At 49.0% G+C, this 15,670-nt stretch overlaps 1 protein-coding gene across 2 annotated transcripts in view; it reads left to right on the top strand.

Moving 5' to 3' along the window:
- The window catches only part of FBXO4 (F-box protein 4), a 368,809-nt gene that overhangs the window by 178,015 nt on the left and 175,124 nt on the right, over positions 1–15,670 (top strand). The window lies entirely within an intron of this gene.

Genomic DNA, 15,670 nt, shown 5'->3' with positions numbered 1-15,670 from the left:
CAAAGGATGATCAATCATGTTCTGAATGGGATGGAGGACTTCTGCATGGCATACTTGGATGACATTGCAGTGTTCAGCCCTACTTGGAAACAACATATTGATCACCTAGGATATGTGTTGCAGGCTCTTGATTAGGCCAATCTGACCATAAAGGCAAGTAAATGTCAAATTGGTCAGAGTAAAGTGGTCTACCTTGGACATGAGGTAGGAGGCCGTGAAATAAGGCCGTTGCCTAGCAAGGTACAAGCTGTACAAGAGTCGGCCACCCCTACTACTCAAACCCAAGTGAGAGCCATTTAGGTCTCACAGGTTACTATAGGAACTTCATAGAGAACTATGGGACCATAGCTTCTGCCTTGAATGTGATCGCCTCACCCAAATTCCCTAAGAAGGTCAGGTGGAATGGGGAATGCACCAAGGCATTTGAAGGACTTAAGAAAGCCCTTTGTCAAGCTCCAGTCTTAAGAGCTCCTGCCCAATACTTTAAAAGGTTTAGAGAGTACAGAAAGAAAGAAGGAAGCACTTGGGTGTCATATTTTTTTAAAAACTTGACTGGCTGGGTTGAAGGCTATAAGGTCTCCACCTTCAAGGGAATGATATGTCTTGTCATGCTTGAACATATTTTTATATCTTGTTCCCATGAGCTTAAGCAGCACTTGGCAGATTCAAAGGAGTTAGATCCTAAGAAACTGGCCATTGCAGCAGATTTGTGGGTATCATATAGAGTGTCCCATAAGGACAAGCCTCATACTGGTAAGCAGGAGGAGGAAAAAATCCCAAAGATAAGGAGGGTGGGGGATCTGATAAAACCTCCCCCCAGAAGGGCGACAAAAAAAAATAAGGATAAGTCACAAGAGAACACACAGGGAAGTGGAGGATATCCTCCAAAACAGAAATCTGGTTACAATGAGCCTCCCTATGTCCACAGACCCAGTAGATCTTGTGTGGCTTGTGCAGCGAGTGACCATGTGAAGGGGGACCCCAGATGTAACGTCAAAACCTTGGGGGTCCACTCTGCTAATCTGGCCTTCTCCTATGAGGAAGAAGAGATTGCAGGGGCATCCTTCTCCTCAGATTCCTTCCCCAGTGGGATAGATTATGTGATAGTTTTAGGTTGCCAGGGTTCTTGGGAACCTAAAGCCTGAGGCTTATGTCAGGATTCCTGATAATACCAAGCACTACTTACTCCTGCTCTTAGGGTTAGTGGGTGTAGTTGTACTGTAGTGGATTCTACATTGGTAGACCCAGAGGAAGTTGCCAGAGCTCCTCTGATGCCCACTAAGTTAGCTCATGGCCCACCTCTCCAGTTCCCAGTTATACCTGTAAATCTTACTTTAAATGGATTCCAGTGAGCATTCAGAGAGAGATCCCAGGAAAGGTCTTGCTGGGAAATTATCTCGGAGTCTTAGGGCTTGTGGGAGATACAGCAGAAAGACCCTGCACAAGGTCTCAAACAAGGGCAGCACTGGCCAAGACCACCGCAGTGCCCAAGCCAACTGGGAAACCCAAGGCTAAAGGAGTCAAGAAAGACAAAAGTGGGAAATAAAACATTCCCCCTAACTCTCCTACCACTGAGTCAAACACCTGCACCTGACGAGTTAGAGGTGTTACCTGAAGTATTTGATCCAAATGACCATCCTGGACTAAAAGACGTTTTTGTAGAAGGTGGTCTTGAAAGGGTTGAATTCAGTAAGGGCCAACATGAGTGCCAATCTCTGGAAGGCCTAAGGAGACAGGCCTGCTTCCATCTTGAGGGTGAACCTCCTGGGAAGCATAAGGTTTATTGGGAAGGTGGACTCCTCTACAGTGAGTCTACAGAAGGAGACCATAGTAGCTTGGTGGTTCCCCTTGCTGTAAGACCCTCCCTCCTGCAGCTGGCGCATGAAGTGCCCCTTGCTGGTCTACTTGGTATCAAGAGAACCAAGCAAAAAAGGTTATCCATGCATTTCTACTGGGCCAAGATGAGGGTGCAAGTAGAAAGTCACTGCAGGAGTTGTGCCACCTGCCAGTTATCTGGTAAGAGTGGCTCAACACTGCAAGCTCCACTGGTACCACTCCCAGTTGTGAGGGTACCATTTGAGAGGGTAGGGATCAACATTGTTGGTCCCCTTGGCCCCCAAACATCCTCAGGCAATAGGTTTATCCTTGTACAGGCCGACCATGCAACCAGAAAGCCTGAGGCCATCCCATTAAAGACTGTGACTGCCTAGTCGGTTGCAAAAGCTTTACTTGGCATATTTAAAAGGGTTGGCTTCCCTAAAGAAGTTGTGTCTGATAGGAGCAGCAACTTTATGTCAAAGTATATGCAGGCCATGTGGAAGGAATGTGGTGTCAGCTATTTTTTTTTAAATGGTTTATCTTTATTGTAAACTTCATTTGTAGTGGGGTTTTTTTCTTTTTTGAGTTTGTAGTTTAAAATCAGGTATCTGAACAGTTTAGATCTGTGTATCGTTTCTGAAAAAGTCTACTTTATGGGATATCTCAGTTCTAGCAGGTTTTTCAGATTGTTCTTGTGTCTAGTTCAAGTATGTTCTGAAGAAATTGGGTAATTGTTTGTCCACTCATTATCTTTTCCCATCTTGTTTCGGCATCCATTTGCTGTGTCACCTATACGTTTTCATTTGCATATCGCCACAAACCAATGGCTAGTTCAAAGGTTTAACAAAACCTTTAAAAGCATGATTGGGGCTCTGGAGGAACCCCAAAGAAGTGATGGGATCTTCTGTTACCATGCTTACTGTTTGTCTACATAGAGGTACCACAGGATGGTGTTGGCTTCAGCCCCTTCAAGCTTCTGTTTGGTCACCATGTAAAGGGACCCTTGGCCATAGTCAGGGAGGGATGGGAAATGCCCACTGCCCCCATTACTACCAGCATATTAGACTATGTGCTAGGGCTCAGAAAAGGGATGGTACTCCTGATGGGTCTGGCTAGTGAGAAACTGAAGGCAGGGCAAGCACTGGTGAAACATTGGTATGACCAGAAGGCTTCCCTCATCAATTTCACACCTGGGCAGCAAGTCATGATCATGAAAGCTACAAGGGCTAGAGCTTTACAGGACAAATCATCAGGTCCTTACACAGTGGTGGAGTCACTTGGTAAGGTCAACTATTTAGTGGACCTTGGAAGGGCTGGTCAGACTCTGAAAATGTTCCATGTAAATAGGCTGAAGGCTTTCATCCCAAGAGTTGAAATCGCTGCACTGCTGCTGGCTTCAGATGTTGAGGAAGAGGAGTCGGAACCTCTCCCTGACCTGTTCCAGGTCAGTCCTTCAGACAGCTCCATTGAGGGAGTGCAAGTGGCCCTCACCTAACCGCTGATCAACAAGCAGAGGTGAAAGGTTTGAGGCAATTTTCCCCCTTGTTTTCACAGTCTCCTGGTTTGACACCTTGGTGCAAACATGACATTGACACAGGAGACAGTGTACCTACCAAAAGTAGGGGATACAGGATGTCGGACAAAGTAAAGTGTTATATTAAGACAGAGGTCAACAAAATGTTGGATCTTGGAGTGATTGAACCCTCTAGTAGTCCTTGGTCCAGCCCTGTGGTTTTGGTTCCAAAGTCAGGTACCTCTGAGTTGAGGTTCTGTGTGGATTACAGTGCTCTGAAAGCTGTCACCAAGACGGATTCACACCCCTTGCCTAGAACAGATGAGCTGGTGGATACGTTGGGTGCCTCCTAATACCTCCGCACATTTGACCTCACTGCAGGCTATTGGCAAATAGTTCTTGCAGAACATGCCAAGGAGAAGATCGCTTTCTCAACACCAGAGGGTCTTCACCAGTTCAAGGTAATGCCTGTTGGGTTGAAGAATGCCCCTGCCACTTTCCAGAGGCTTGTAAATCATGTGCCAAATGGGTTGGATGAATTCTGTCTTGCATATCTGGATGATATAGCAGTTTTCAGTGCCACCTGGGAAGACCATGTGAAACACCTTAGGATTGTGCTGCAGGCTATTCAGAAAGCCCATTTGACCATAAAGGCCAGTAACTGCCAGAATGAACAAGGCTCAGTGGTCTACCTTGGACATGAAGTAGGTGGATACAGCCTCTACCCAGTAAAGTACAAGCAGTACAAGACTAGCCTACACCCACTACCCAGACCCAAGTGAGAGCCTTGTTAGGACTCACTGGATACTACAGGAATTTCATGGCAGAGTCTTGAACCATAGTTGCCCCTCTGACTGCTCTCACCCCTCCTAAGAAACCCAAGAAGGTAACTTGGTCTGAAGAGTGTGGGAAGGCCTTCAATGGCTTAAGACTCCTTGTGCCAGGCCCCTGTTCTCGGGGCCCCTGATTACCAATTAACTTTTATTGTGCAGACATATGCCTCTGACACTGGGATAGGAGCTGTATTATCACAAGTAGATGAGAAGGGTAAGGAACACCCTATTGGATTCATAAGTCGCCAGCTTAAGGACAGAGAGTTCAGATGGTCCACAGTAGAGAAAGAATGTTTCTCTGTTGTGTGGGCCCTAAGGAAGCTGAGGCCCTACCTCTACGGGACCCACTTCACTGTGCAAACTGACCATAAGCCCTTAAAGTGGCTAATGAACAAGAAGGGAGAGAATCAAAAGTTGCTCAGGTGGTCCATAAGTCCGCAAGGCTTTGCCATCACTATTGAGCATAGGCCAAGTGTCCAACATAGCAATACTGATGGGTTGTCCATAATGTTTAACCGACCTGAACATGAGACTCATCCAGGGCTGAATTAATTCCCCCTGTCCTTTGTCAGGAAGGGCCAAGTGTTAGGAAAGATTCCCATTTATGTGTAATTTTCCCTCCAGTTGTGTACCCCCCAACTTTATGTTGATGTTAAACACCATAGTCTGACTTTACCAGAGGAGCCCAGCCTTTTACTGCACTCCTGGACTTTTCAGTTCTTATGGGGAAACTGACATGCCCTTAATTGAGTCAGTACTGGGAGACTTTGTTTCCCTTAGTCCTTTCCAATGTTGCAACTTTTCTGCAACATGTAACAAGTGTACAGTGTACCTTCCAATACAGTACACTTGGGTCTATTAGTCATTTGCAAAGGCCCTAGATACTCTCGAAGGATTTTTTAGGAGAAGTGCAGATGTGCCTCGGACAGGGCTGGTGGCAGCTTATCATTTCGTATATTTTTAACCCTTTCCTGCCAGCTAAACCGGGATAACCGCGTTTGGCACGAATTGATGGCCTGGCTCCAAAATGGCCATGCCACAAGGTTCTTTGTCCTGTCCTTTGGCCATCTTGCGCCTTCACTTTCCCCAGGTAGAGCCCACCCGGGTCAGTCCTTATTTGGACATGCAGTTTCCCGTGAAACACTGAGCTTTCGCGGGCTTCTGCATGCCTTGTGTGTGTGCCTCCAGGATGTGGGCTGGAACGTCTGGTTCCAATACACATCCTGGCTGCCAGAGAGTCTGGAGTGCTATGAATGCCTGGGACCACTGTGGTCCGTGATTGGTCCACGTATGGTATGTCTGTATGTGAGCAGATCTCCCATTGGGTCCTCTTCGTTTTGGCGCAAAGGAGATTCTGGATAAGAGAAAGCCCCAAACACCCATGCCAGGTCGATCTCTGGAGTTCTTACTGAACGAAGAATAGTATCCTGAAACTAAGAAGCCGAGTCGAGGAACCGCTGATGACCCGCTGGAGGGTTTGGCACCCTGAGGCTGGTGTCGTCCCATAGGACCCTTCTGCATCTGGTCGCCCTAGAAGGTTTGCAAAGACGCTTCGACCCATTGGAATAGTGGGACCAACTATTCTCTGCACCTTCATCAAACCCTGCAAGTAAGCCTTCTCGGAAGTGTCCCTTGGCTAACCAGTGGGCTGACCAGCTTACGCAGACTCTTTGCCCTGATTCCACCATCGTTTCGAGGAGGCGCTCGAAATTTTGTATATTGCTACCTCTGTGTTCATGGCACCCTCACACCGAATGTCGTACACTTGGCGTTCCCAGGTCTGAAGTGAGACGAGTCTGCCAGAACCGAAGTATACACAGTTACCGTGTTGCCCAGGCGTGGTGATGAACTTTGCAGGTGCGCTGCATTTGTACCCCTCTTGCCTCTGAAGCCTGCTGCAGTGAAACTGGCCTGATCCATCCACCAGGAGCAGAGAAATCGCCACTCCCCGGTTTGGGAATCATCACTGTATCTTCGTCACTGAAAGCCGCAGAGCTGCTAAATTGCTGCAGTTGAACCTGCAACCAAAGTGGCCTCGACTGCCGAAGTTTGGTCTGGAGTGTGCCGGGGGTCGGTGAGTAATCGCAACCCTAACCGGTGGCCCCTAGCGCCTCCATCCATTTGTACGCACGAGTGGCCCCTGGGGGCCCCCCTCTCCTTTCCACTGCTAGTGCAAACTATTTCCAACTCTTGGAATCGACTCTGCCCTCAAGTGGAGACCCTCCTTGAATAGTGAAAACCTATTCTTCATCGCCTTAGCCACCTTCCTGAGTTGCTATAGACCCTTGAAGAGACCCTGTTTTGCCCATTTGATCTACCGCGTGCGCTGGCATTGCATGTACATTTGAGCATTAGGCCCCACTCTGCTTAGGGATTGGACTACCTCTTAGTTAGGAGTGTGTTGGATGCAGAAGGGACTAAAGACTATTTGCACTACCTGTTTCCTTCCCCTTTTAGGTTGTGGACCCATTTCGTGCATTAACCCTTTAGACCCCATTGGTCTTGCATATATGTATTTAGATAGGATTGTGTTGGCTTAATAGTATTACTGTGATTTTATTTGTGTGTTGAAACTCAAAGGCCTTGAAATAAATGTATATGTATTTTTAATATAGCTACACCTGACTGGGAGTGATTTGTAAGTGTCCTATACTCAGTGTGCCCATTGCGGTCTTTTAGTCACCCTCACCCCTCCTGAGACCTAGTCTTGACCGCGCCAAGCTACCTTGATTGGTCAGTCTTATCCAGAAGGTTACCCTGTTCCAAGAAACTAGGCTGGCCTCCTGACCCTCTGCCCACCAGGTCAGAGTTCAAAAATACATCTTAACAACGTTCTTTTCTATTGCCATTTTGAAGGGTTGTATCATGGTCTCTAAAACGTAGCAACCTGATAATCGGGCACCAAGTACAGTTAAAAAAAATTATCTTAATTATCCATCTTAACTGTTTTTAGGATTGCAGGCCTTATCCTTTCTAAAGTGAAAATGTTGAGTGCGTTTCTGACTACCATCTGCTAAGGCATCACAGGTTGATGTAGTCGTGACCTGTATTAGTTACTATCTTTGGCTTTTTAAACAAATGCAGCAGTTTATTTGTGAATCACATATAAGCATTGTAGCCAGGTCTATAATCTGTGGTAATTGGATTATTGTAATGCCATTTATATGGGTTCTTCGAAGGTGCTTATTCACAGGCTGGGGTCTTTCAAAATAATATTATTAGGACTATTATAAACATACATTTTAGATCTCATGTCACTACTATCTTGCGCCATTAACATTAACTTCCTATTTACGCTAAAATGGAATTCAAAGTTGCAAATGGTGCCTATAAATACAATCGTGGGATAGCCCGCCCCACTGTATTTGGCTTTATCATAAAACGCTATATACCGTCCGGATGTTCTTTTGTTCTTCAAAGTCTTCTTAGTCCAGGATTCATTTGTTATCTGGTGGGGAGCAAAGTCTCCCTTTTCAGGGTTCACCAACTTGGAATGAGTTCCTTGAATCCATTAGAGCTGTACCTGGCAGCTTCTGGTTCCAAAACCATGTAAAATCTCTCTGCCAGTTGCTCAGTGATGTCTCTGATCTGTTATTAGCAGTCTAATGCTTTGGGTTCTCAGCGATCTATCAAAGTCTATGACTTAACATAACATTAGTAAACGGCATAATGAAAAGACTTATGTGCACTGATTTGTACTTAAGTCTTTTTTCTTGGTCTATTACTAGTATCGTGTGTTTGCAACCACTAACTGTCACACTTTTGATTTTTTTTTTTAAAGTAACTTCTGTTTAGGAAAGGCTTATTTAAGTAATCATGTTGACGCTAGGGATGAGCTTTGGTGGGTCGGTGCTTGGTGAGGGTGACAGCTGATGTGAGCTATGTGAGTAGCGTAAGCTAGGATAGGTTGGCATATTTGGGCAGATCTGTGTGATCCGACCACGGCGCTTTGTTCGTGACCGAAAAGTTTGCATTAGAAATGCACAAACACAAAATGTTCATACATTTCCCATGCAAACATAATATAAATAACCCTACAAAACCCACAACACACCCCCACCACACCCCCCATGCACACCCTACTTACCTTGCGCCAGTTCCCTTTCACTTTTGTGAACAGGAACCGGCACCGTCTTTTTGAAAAAAAAATTCAGGCAGCTGCAGGTGTTTCCCCCCTGCAACTACCGCTCACTATACTCTGTAGTATAGTGAGCGGGGTGTTGCGGGGGACAGGGCCGGTCCTTGTGTCAGGGAGCTTAAGGGGCTGCCTCACGTCACTCAGCCTCTAAGGGGCGCTCGCCTGAGCCTCAAGCCAGTGCAAAGCCACTGGGTCCGGTCGCACGCACCAACCAAAGCCAGCCAGCCCAGGAATACGAACGTAAAGTTAACAACACATTCAAATGATGCATCATTAGGCAGGCTAAAACTGCCTAATGATGCATCATTTTGATGTGTTGTTAACTTACGTTTGTATTCCACACTGCAGCTGGCGGGAGGCAGCCTCGTCCATCAGGCAGGGCAGCAATTGGCAGGCCAATTTGGACCATTTGTTGCTTTATTGACTTCCCGGGTGGCGTTGGCGCCATCCACGCCCATGGGCACATGTGCCCTCTTCCAGGCCATGCGCACACACACAGAAGTGCACTGCAACATGCCGAGGCTCCCTCATGTTTGAGCATAATCAAGCAGCGTTGACTGGCATGTTGGCCGAGTGTGAGGTGTGCGGCCAACATGCCAGTCAACACTGCTTGATTATGCTCTAACATGAGGGAGCCTCGGGTGGGGGTCTTTGGTATGGCAGTTTGTGAGGTAACAGTTACTGTAAGGCACTTGGGGGGACATCTGTCCGAGATGCAGCAAAACAGATGTGAAAGGGCAGGCAGATTTTTCGCAGACGCAGGTAATTGTATAAAATGTTTGTACTCTGATTTCTCAAGTTGCTGTTTCTGTTCCACACCGCACGCTGTTCTCTTTCTCTCTTTCTCCCCACCTCATCCCCCTGTCCTCTTCGTGTTGCTGCTGTACATAGCTGGGTTTTCATCACGGGGGTCGGTGGTCATAGTGGGGGTTCTTCTAAGTCACCAACTGTACCCACTGTACAATGAGCCAAGGAAAATAAGACCGCGCAGGGCGGATTGGGTTGGGCAGGGATTTAAATGTGTCTGGGCGCTGATGAAAAGTGAGCCACAATCGCAAAGTTTCTTTTAGATACTTTTCGGGACAGACTTTTGAAGTGCTATTTACCTAAGGGGGCGCTGTGACCTATTGTGCATTTTAAAGTATATTTAAACAGACCCTTTTGGCCCCCTAAAAAACTGCCCAACAGTAAGATGTTAAGCCAGCGCTTTTGGGCATTTATTGACCAATAGGCTAATTTGAGCCCCTGAAGACAGATTTAGATTTGACCCATAAGTAGTGGTGCCTGCATTGGCCCGTTGATACTGGTCTAGCCAGTGGCCACCAAGCTCGCAAAGGCAGCCCTTGTCCCCAATATTTACCCCAGATAATAGTGGTGCCCACGGATAGATAGCAGTGGCCCTCGGACCCCGCAGTGTGCCAGTACGGACAGTTTGAAACTGCATTCAGGCAAGGCCAACCCTAAGAGCAGGTGACAGAAAAATCATTTACTTGGGCAGCAACAGAAAGTACTTGAATTACAATGTAATTAAACTAGCTTCATTATATAGCAATTATTTATTCATATTGAGGAGGGGTTTTGTCGCTCGACAGTGGTGTAGTTTGGGAGTGACCTGGGCCAGTCGGGGGAGGAGGAGCTCATTCTGATGAATGGGCGAGGGCTGACAACGATGCTTCCAGCCTGCGGTGCAATCTGGTGTAAGACCAGCCCTGACGGGGGAATACCCCCGCAGCCCCCCATTTTTTTTGGGTGTGCTGCGGGGCTGTCCCTCGCTCACCAGTATGGTGTCACCGCAGAGACATTGGTGGTATGCATTTTCGACCTTTTTGAATTGGTCAAACCTTTTTTATCGGTCATTTCTACCGATTCCTATTTGAGCGGGAGTGAGCTCCGGTGAGTGAATGGTATTTCTTGGAACTTACCCTTAATCTAAAGAGCTTTTCTTTGCAGTGAAATAGTTTTTGTCCATTGTCCACTGCTCATCTCACTCCAGGGGTACGACTGACTCGGGCCTTGTGCAATTCCCTATCAGACTTTTTATTGTCAAAGTGGAAGATAGGGGGCGCTGTTGCGCTCGACGTGTTTGGCCGCCTGAGTGTTGAGCTCCGTTCTGGGGAATATCCTTTTCGATTTCTTTCATTCCGGTGCTGTGAAATCTCCTCACACTGTGGTGACCGGCTCACAGACCACTTCGGCAGGCTTCACCAGACTCTCGACGCCAGAAGATTAAAAACCGCAGAGATACAGCCACATAAAACTGTGGCCCCCCCATCTCGCCACCCACCATCGAGACGGGACGCAGCCTCGGGCAAGGTAGGCTCTGCATGGGGTTCAAGGGGGTCTCCCCGGGGCGCACCATCTGCGTGGCGGCGCCCAGGCCTTGGTGAGCCTGCGATTCAGGGCAAGCCTGCGGTCTCCCTGATCCCTCCCTTTGCTGGTGTGATCCGGGTGGCGTGGGCCGCCCGCCCTCACAGAGCCGGTCTGGAGTGCTGGCTTGGCTCGATCTCCTCAATACCTGGGGATCCCCCCTCCCCCCAACACTGCCTCTGCCTTTCCTGCTTACACGGAGGCGCTGTGATACCCCACAATATCCCCAGTGTCCTGGCATTGATCACCTTCAGCAGCAGGGTGCAAATGAACACTATTCTCGGCTCTTACTGACTTCCTTCCATGTACCCCTCTGACTGGGGAGGCGGTCATCTGGTGGCCCCGGATTGTGCCTGAACCCCACCTGCATGTTGCTGGTCCCCTGGCACTCTCCCTGGCGCACTGCGCCAGGACTGGAGATCCCTCTGAGAGGCGCATGCATCTAAAAACAGTGGTGTGCATCAACCGAGACCTCAACGCACACAGACAATTACAACTCCAGATACATCCTAATGGGTCTTGACCGTTCCTGTGCATACTCACTTGCTTGAACCCGTGAGGGAGGGCACAGCCCACCTGAAGAAATCCACTAAAGACTTCCAAAGCACCAGGGCTACATCCACTCAACTTCCCTATTACTGCCTGAGACCGCCCAGCTTACTTGTGCACATTATCCCCCTCTCTACCAGCTTCTACCGTTGAGATACCCCCATGTTCGACACCATGACAAAAGGAACTGGGGGGGAAAAAACAGAGCTCCATTAATATATTTACAAAAACTCTGCTTCCTATTGTTCTCCTTTGGAGCATGCAGGCAGGCCTCACTATAGATCTACGCCCACCGCCCCCTCCGCCTACATACACCTATTGGAGACCCCAGGCCCTGGACCCCAAGAGGCCCTTCCCGACTGTAGAGCGCTCCGCTACCCCCCCTGGGTGGCGTGCTGTTGCTCGGGCCCCGGACTAGGTACTTCCCGCGGCCTGCTCCGCGGATCTTACGGTGAGTCTCAGGGGCCCTGATCACCCTACCAGTGGGGCCTGTCGCTCCTGTCTCCACCGCCACCCTCCCGAAGACACTACTGGCGTTTCCTCTGATCCTTTCTGCCAGTACCTACGCGACTGTGGCTGCGCTCCTCTTGTCCCCCGGCACCCTGTGATAAATGGGGCTCCCGCTCCCAACACAATCCGGAGACACAACTTTGGAGGCACGGGGTCCCCCGGACTGCACCCGCACTGCGCTCCACACCACTGGATAAGGTCACTACACATCCATAAGTGGCCCAGAGACCTGAAACCTGCCCAGCCCCCGGTTGGGCTGCAACATTACTGCACCTAACTCTGAGCAGCAACCACTTTGTGGGCCTTCGTCCTCCGCTCCCAGCTCCATACGCGGCTGGGACCCCAGAGCTTATGACCTGGCATCATTCAATGACGGCGTACTGGGCTGGCCCCCCCTCACCAAATCATCTGAAACCTGGGTCATCCGCTCCAAATCGGTGCCTGGTGACTCCCGGTCCCTAACTTTTGCCGCCACTTCACCGCCTGGCCCGAGGTGCCCTTACTCATCTCAGCAGGCCACACCTCGTGCTCTTGGACACCCGGCTCCACTACCTTCCGTTATAAAGGCTGGCCTCCCTGGCTCACTCATCTGCATCAGGCCCTTAGAACACTGGTTGTCTTTACCCTTCCTATAGTCCATAATCATTTAGCCGGTTTTACTTGCTCTGCTTTACCAATCCGGTCTCCACCGGAGGATCCTCCTACTGAGCACCTGGCGCGTACATACTGCCACTGACCGGGGTGGCTCCCCCGGAGTCGTACCGTAACGACCCACTGTAACCCAGTAACTCCACAGCGTACTGCAAGCCTCCACTCTACCGTCACCCCAGGGATCCCTGGTCGACCGGAACTTCTTAGGTGACCCTTCAACTCACCTCCTGCGACTCTCCCCTCCCAACCTGCTCCTGCACCACCGCTGTCTTGCAAGACTTTAGTGCTTGCCCCCCACTTGGCAACATGACTAAGGGAGCGGGAAAGAAGCAATGTCCGATCAACATGTTTACGAAGACCCCGTCAAAACCGCTGGGGGATCTGCCTGAACAGGAGCCCTCTAACTCGACAACCTCTGACCCAATAGATTCTCAAAAATGGAGTACATTCGTGAGGGCTTCACCACGCTCCATAGTAAACTGGATGACATGCATGGTACCATATCCTCTATTAAAGCCCATATGGAGAGAACCGGTGGCTGAGATCGAGACGAGAGTGGGTGCCACCGAGGACGACCTAGGCTCCCTCTGTGCGGAGGTCTCCTTGCTCTCTAACTGAGTTCTCGAGGTCGAGAAGGAGGACCTTGAATCCCGCTCGAGGCGAAATAAACTTCGCATTATCGGTGTTCCTGAGGACGGCATCAATGAGCCAATGGAGGACTAAGTCGAGCGCACACTGCTGTCACTCCTCGATTCACCAAAACTCTCCCGGCAGTTCGCTATAGAGAGGGCCCACCGCTCCTTGACAGCTTAACCTAAACCGGGCGCACCCCCACGGCCCATCGTAGCCAGGATCCTGAATTTCCGAGAGCGTGACTCCCTGCTCAGAGCTGCAAGAGCTAAGGGTGAGCTTCTGCTGGGAGGCGCCAGGATTCACCTATACCCCGATTTCTCAGTGGCTGTGCAACGGGAGCTCAAGACCTTCCTGGCGGTAAAGAAGAGACTAAGAGACCATGGAGTTAAATACTCCATGCTATACCCCGCCAAGCTAAGAGTTGAACATTCTAATCAGGTGTTTTTCTTCACAATTCCAGAGGAGGCTTCCAGGTTCATAGATGAACACTTTTCTGGCTAAACACGTCTCTACACCACTGATTTACGACCGTTGCGTCACTTTGTTGAAAGGTTACCAAAACCAGTTACGGCTCTTTAACAGCAACCTGTGAGACTATACCAGCAACCTGTGAGACTATTCCTCAATCATGAACAAATTGGTTCACTATTGTGTGACCGTGCCATTCCCATTCGCACAAAATCTTCTCTAAGTTATACATGACGTTATTGTTGGGCACCATGTTTATCCTTAAATTGCCCCGAGGTCCGGAGCATCGCCACTAGGCCGGTTCACAGGCCCCCCGGTGTTGATGCCTTTGGTTTGGACTTGGTTAATGGGGTATGGGGTTATCATTCCTCTGTTTGGGGGAGGGATGTGGGTGGGGGTGGGGTTTGTTGGGTGTTATGTTTATAAAAGACTTGGCGTCCACAGAGGAGGTTGAGTGCGAGGCAGTATTGTACCAACGGTACTACAGGGCGGCTAGATCGATCCATCAGCCACCAGGGTCCTTCATCCAACAAACATTGATTCTCAACGAATATTTGTACACTGTTAACCGAAGATAACTTAACTCTTATGAGTTGGAATGTGCGGGGTTTGGGTAATTATAGGAAAATGAGACAACTTTAACTTCAGGCAGAACGTCACGGGGTCAAAATCCTTTTTCTGCAGGAGACACATGCTTGTACTGAACACTGTGAAAAATTTGCTAAAATGTGGGGTCCCCAAAGATACTTTACTAACTACTCTACCCAAAGCCGTGGGGTCATGACCCTGATTCACAAGAGCCTTAAGTTCGACCCCATATCTTCACAGATCGACCCCCAGGGCAAATATGTGCTACTTCATGGCACCCTTCAGAACAGAGAGGTGGTCCTGCAAAATGTCTACGGCCCCAACATTGACGATCCAGAATTTTATTTACACCTCACGTCCCTCCTAGACAGCTTCCCTCTAGTACAAATTCTCTGGGGGGGTGACTTTAATACAATCTTTGACGTGGACCTTGACAGATCCGGCTCCAGACCCCGCCAACTTACTAAAGCAGCCTACACCACATTGTCATCTCTCCCCCGACCTGCACTGGTCGACACATCTCTATCCTGACACCCGCTCCTATTCCTTCTACTCCTCGGTACATGACTCCTATTCCTGAATCGATAGATGGCTAGTATCTGACATACTGATAAAGAATGTGACTTGTCTAATGATCTTCCCAGAACCCTTTCTGACCATTCACCAATGACTATTACCCTTTGCTGGGGCCCAGACCGCGACCGGACTAGACACTGGAGAATGAAACCTCACTCTATCCTTGGCCCTGTATTTAGCTCTGAATTGGAGACGGCCTTCTAAGAGTTCTTTGAAATAAACACTGAGTCGGTATCCTCTCAGGCCACCCTATGGGAACCTTTTAAAGCTTATATCAGGGGCATAGCACTCAAGGAAAATGGCATCCTTATAACGATTCGTAAAAATATCGCTGAAAGTGAGTCCACACTATCAACTCTAGAAGCCCAATGCTCCCTACACCAAACTCCTGAAACCCTATCGTCCATAGGCGTGGAACTCGACACGTTTCGCTCTCTGGCTGATTGCGAGCTGAAATTCTTGGACAATCCTGGCCTCGCTAGGAAATATGGAGAGGGTGAACGACCTGGCCACTTCCTGGCTAGGCTTCTCCGGCGCAGGCTTGGAGCCCCACACATTCCTGGGGTGGAAAGACCCGGCGGCTCCCCAGCCATCTCATCGCAAGATATCAACTCCGAATTCCTTTCCTTCTATGAATCCCTATATGCCAATGCAGACAGTGTCCCGATATCGGAGATTGATTCCTACCTCGATGCCCTCCCCCTCTCGGTACTCTCTCCCGAGACCATCGGTCCTCTTGACTCTCCATTTACCCCTGAAGATTTCTCAGATGCCATAGACTCACTTTACTCCGGGAAATCCCCAGGCTCAGATGGCATCCCAATTGAATTTTATAAATGCTACAAATCATTCCTACTTCCCCGCCTAATAGCCCTCTGGGAGGAATCAGTGGAGGCAGGCACATTCCCCCCTTCTCTCCGCGAAGCCACAATAACTGTTTTACTCAAACCTGGCAAACCCCCCCACACAATGCGGATCGTACCGTCCACTTTCACTCATTAACTGCGACGTCAAAATTTACGCCAA

The sequence above is a fragment of the Ambystoma mexicanum genome, chromosome 6p (assembly GCF_040938575.1).
Source record: "Ambystoma mexicanum isolate Mex_15411 chromosome 6p, UKY_AmexF1_1, whole genome shotgun sequence".
Taxonomy (NCBI): domain Eukaryota; kingdom Metazoa; phylum Chordata; class Amphibia; order Caudata; family Ambystomatidae; genus Ambystoma; species Ambystoma mexicanum.
Note: the sequence above shows the minus strand (reverse complement) of the source record. Positions and strands in the feature narration are given on the sequence as shown.